This window comes from Pteropus vampyrus, unplaced genomic scaffold (assembly GCF_000151845.1).
Source record: "Pteropus vampyrus isolate Shadow unplaced genomic scaffold, Pvam_2.0 Scaffold91, whole genome shotgun sequence".
NCBI lineage: Eukaryota > Metazoa > Chordata > Mammalia > Chiroptera > Pteropodidae > Pteropus > Pteropus vampyrus.
The window spans coordinates 6,155,205-6,160,443 of record NW_011888872.1 but is presented as its reverse complement, the minus strand read 5'-3'; positions in this window follow the sequence as shown (position 1 = coordinate 6,160,443).

Below are 5,239 nucleotides of genomic sequence, written 5' to 3'. Positions count from 1 at the left end.
ATATTCCATAATACGGCTGTTTTTATTCTCTACTACTTTATGGAGAGGATTTCTGGATTGGGAGAAGATTTGGTTTTTAATTATACTTCCCCAACAGTAGCAACATTTCTATCTTGCATGATGAAAAAAAAAAAAAGTTTTAATTCCTCCTAAATCAGCTTAGTAGAAAATATTCCTGAGAAATGATAATATTCATAGCTGTATCAGGGTAAAGATAACCTAAAGCATAAGAGACATGTAACACAAGCCTCATCTCACATTTGCTGCCCTTACAGTACATATAAATCTCCCCAAAAAGAACTGCCTCAATTTCTTCATCTGTGAACTGGGATGCCATAAAAACAAAACCACATAGCAGCTGAAGCCACTTCCCCACAGAAGGTTCCTGTGAAAGTGATTTCCATGAAAAGGTCAAGTTAAAATGATTCTGGAAACCACACTGGTAAAGCTCGTTTCAGGAAATAACACACAATAGAAATAAGATAATCAAATCTAGAAAGGTTAAAACAGACAATTTCCACCCACAACATCGTTTCCCACATAGCCCCCCAGGGCAGACTTCCTGTGGAAGCTGAACCTGCCTGCACTCCCAGTGACAGTTCAAGCTGCAGGTCAGAGCTGGTAAACCTGCCCCCCAAGGAACTAAAGGGAGGAAGAGCCAGGGACATAGCTCCTGGGGAAAGTCAGCCAGTGCCATCAAGTTTGGGAATGCTTACTTCTGGAATTACAAAAAGAGGATTTCTTCCTTCTGCCATTCTAGGGTTTTCATTTGCAAAGCAGATAAGAAAAGGCTTAGCTGAAGGAACTAAGAGAAATGAGAGTCGAGAAGATACTAGGTTTTTTGTTTGTTTGAGTTTTTGTTCCTCTTTTTTCGGCCTTTCAGTCATTTTGTTTAATTTTATTCTCACATTAAATTAAAAACTCTTAAACCTATAGGCATATTAGGAGGGAAGGAAGAGAAGAAGGGAAGGAGGGAGAAAGGGAGGGAACAACACCAACTTCATTTTTTGTTTAAAATTACCTGCAGCCAAAAGCAATGCTCAAATTCCATGATTCATACAGCTTTCTATTAGATGTATAAAATACATAACAATAATCAAAACTTTTTTACTAAAAACCCCAAGTTTGCGTTTTCACTCACCTTTGAGTCAGAACATAAAGGCTGAAGGAAACTTCCTCTGTGCTTTTAAACCTAGGAATGGATCACTTGCCTAGGGAATTCCCTCAAATCCTTCACTCATGTCTGATTTAGCTGTAGGGAATGGGTCTTTGTCTTTGGATGTAATGCTGGCAGTCACCTTAGATTTCGATTTAGATGAATGTGCTTCAGTCCCTAGAAGTGTCCAGCCCCACCTTCACCTACGGTTTCAGGCTAATGCTTAACAGCCCCACGAATGACTCAAAGAGCCACACGATCAAACTGTCCATCCTCCTCTCAGGACAACATCAATAATGGGACCATTTGGACATCTGGAATATAATTTGCAAACCTCAGAGAGCAAGAAAATTCTTTATCTACTAGACAGAAAAATAAAAGACTTATGACCTAGGACTCCTTTGGCTGAGTTCAACATGGCTGCCCCCAAAGCAGAAAGGGGAAAATTACACATGCAAGGAGTCAAGATGGACAATCCTTCCTACGTCAGGAGAAGGTTTTTCTTCATACAGAATGCACAGCCCCCTCCAATCTGGAAAGGTAATGCTAACACTAAGTCCACGTAAGCTTTTCTAACTGTCAATCAGCCGACCATCAATCTGTCAATCTGCACATAGCAGATGGCAGCTCCTGCTTGCACTGATGTGCCCCTTGGAAACACATGTTGACAAATATGTCTTTAATATCCCCTCTTACCCCACCTCCCTGCAACTACCTCCAATCTCCAATATCTAAAACAGGACTGCTAACCAAATGGTCATAATTCTAATTTATTGCTACCAGAGGAGGAAACATTCTAGGATGAGAGAACATTAATATAACTCAAAGCTGAAATAAAAAGTCAATGTGTAGACCGTCTGCTAACCTGTCACCAATGATGAAAACTGTTTCCTCTCTGCTGTGATACTAACTTTATCTTTCATCATTGCATTATCTCTGGATCTCTAATGTTTAAGGTTCAGAGATTTGTTTTGCTTTTCATTTTGGACACAAAGAGCACCTGTTGGCTGAAATAGTTATCTATTTCTGACATCTTATTTTCCCCTCTATTATCAGCCTGAAAAGGTATGCATGACTGTGACAAGCAGAAAAGCTCTGCTGTTTGCTCTGCAGCCATCAAAATGTGTTGGAACCAAGCTTTGAGGGACGATGGAGAATGAGGTAAAGCGTGTTGGTCTCCATATAGGAGTGAATTAGAGGAGATAGTGCCCCTGAAAAGACACGAATTGCAACATGAGGACATTCCCTCGATTACAAGGTGAGTGTTTTTGCTTCCTGCTGTGCTCTGAATCACGGTGAGAATAAAGTTGAAAAGAGTGGCCCCCTTACGTGCTTCCAATATCCTGTTCCATGTGGCTCCAAGTAACAAAAATGGCAGGGAAAATAGACTATGGGGCACACATGATTAGCTGTCTATTTCTCCTTCTTGCTAATAAAACCTTAATTTTGACCGGGGTAAAAACATGTCCAACCCCAAGGAATGAATTTTGATTGGTGTAAATCAATCACAACCACTCACTTCCCACTTTCCCAGACATTCCTGCATGGAGGGGTAGCCATGTGATCCAGTCCTGGTAATGACCTGGCAAGGGAAGTCAGGCAGGGTCTTGGGGAAAAGATTTACTTTCCTAATAAAAGAAAGAGATGTGTTTGGCGCTTGCCAGCTCTAATATCATTGAAGCACTGAGCTAATAATGCCAACCTGTTACCTGAGGAAAATAAGCCTGTAGTAGAGGTTTCTGAGAGGAGAGGTTCCTTTTGAGGAATGCCCAGGCTTAAACTGTCTTTACTTGGAATTTCCATTATAATCCATTATTTTTCAGCTTTATCATTCATTTTTACAGCACGTCCACAAGAACCTATTTTATTAAAGGACCAACCAATAAAGAGATGACAACAGTGTTTTACTTTCACAGCTCAAAACTGTCTTAATTAAGAAAAGGAAATCAGGTTGGTTCATTTGCCTGTGTCTGCCCTGGCCACACACAGAGAAATGGTTTCCACAGCCACTTAATACCATGGCAAGGAAGGAGGAGAAGATGGACTGTAAAATTATGGTATCACAGAAGGAAAGTTTGTGCAACAGAAGAATATTCTCTCATAAAAGGAAGAAAAGTTTGTCAAAGTGAATGAAAGGCGAGTATCTTTCAGCAACTCATCATTCACAGGCAAACAAGCTTTCTCACTGGTTATAGACAATTTTGTATCAACCATAGACAACTATCAGCTATCAAGTCGCCTCTAAAACTCATGACCTCTCTGAGAGAGGTACCAGAAGCGTTAAGGACTATGTAGTCTGAAAAACACTACCAGCATACAGTAAGTGCTCAGTAAGTATTTGTCCAATGAGTGAAGATTTTCCTGACTTTGAAGGGAGAGAAAGCCCCTAGCTTCTGCAAAGTGACTCTGGCCATATTTAAGCTTATAAAGAAGAAATATATGAGCATGTGGAAATGACAGTTGACACAAATCATGATGAGATGACCTGTTTCTGATGAATACCTCAGTAGAGGGATTTGCTCTGTAAATCCAAGTGTCCTGGGCTGAATGACTTACATCCCAGGATCCTTAGAGAACTTTCTTCTGAAAACAACTAACCACTGCCAGTAATCTTCAGAGATTCCTCATGAGATCTGAGTGGACAAAAATAGTCATATTAAAATAGAAAGTTTCTTTAAAAAATAATTCATTTTTTTAAAGAGAGAAAGAAAAAGAGATAGTGAATTCTCCAAAACTGAAGATTGAGTTTAATGGCTGAGATTCTACCACTAGGAAAACTAACAACAGCAAAACTAGCTCATATTTATTGAGTTCTTACTATACATTAGCACTTTGCATAGATTAGTCCAATCTTCAAAATGACCTTAGGTAATAATTACTATTATTGTCCCTCATTAAACAATTAGGAAATTGAGTCTGAGCAATGTTAAGTAACTTTCTTAAGACCACACAGCACTTAAGGGGTGGGGTTCAGTTTGAGCCTAGACAACTTAATTCTAGAACCCACACTACACCCCCTTAAAGTTGCCCCTATTTTCCTACAAACTGCTTAAACTCATCTAGGTTGCATCCTGCAGATTAATGTATAGGTGAGCTCCCTGGCCAGAGGGTGCCGCCAGGCTGTGGTCTATTCAAGATAGAGAAGGAACCTCACAAGGGCCTGAGAAATAGTCTCTGCTCGTGATGTCCCTGCTTTTTCTCCCTGTCTGTATCCTGCCTTGCTCTCCAATATACACTCCATACTCTAATAATGCTATTTAAGGAAACACTTTCATTTTACCACACGTGCTTTCCTTGGTGTTTTTAGATTCTTTGGTATTTTCAGATTCATTAGAAACTCTTCTTTCTGCCTATGAGACACCCACTTCCAAGAAGCAGATCTGTCAGCAAGTTACTACACAACTTAGAGAACAGGTCAGATATACCTGAAATTATCTTGTTTCCCAGTTCGTTTGCTTATTTTTGTCACTTCCCACTAGAATGGCAAATTCTATGAGAGGAAGGATCATTTCTGTCCTGTACTAATATGGAACCTGACACGTAATTATTGCTTAATATATTTTTGGTAAATGAATGAACAAATGAACAAAGGAGCCACAAAAAACAGGGTTGTACAGATAATTGAATTTTTTTCTTCTTTATCATTGTTATCATAAAAATAGCTGTAGATTATTAAGTTGTCTATTAAGTGCCAACACTATTGGGCATTTTACATTATTTCATTTAATCTTCAAAAACCACATGGCAGACATTATTATTCCTGCTTTAAAGATGAGAAAACTGAGGCATAGAGAAATTAATTTATTTGCCAAAGTTTTCCAATTGCCCTTGAAACAGGGTTTAAATTTCTTAACATGGTTTATAACTCTAACCTCATCTTTTTTCTTGTCTCGAACTCTAATTTGTTGTTGTATTCTCTATCAGTTAGAAATGTGGTATATAGTGTCTTTGACAGAATTTTTTTTTCACTTAAGAAGTCTGTAGGTAGGAAAAGCAACACTGGTACAGTGGCTCTGTGATGTCAGCAAGAACCCATGCTCCTTCTATATTTCTTCTTCCCACTATTCTGGTATAAGGTGTTGT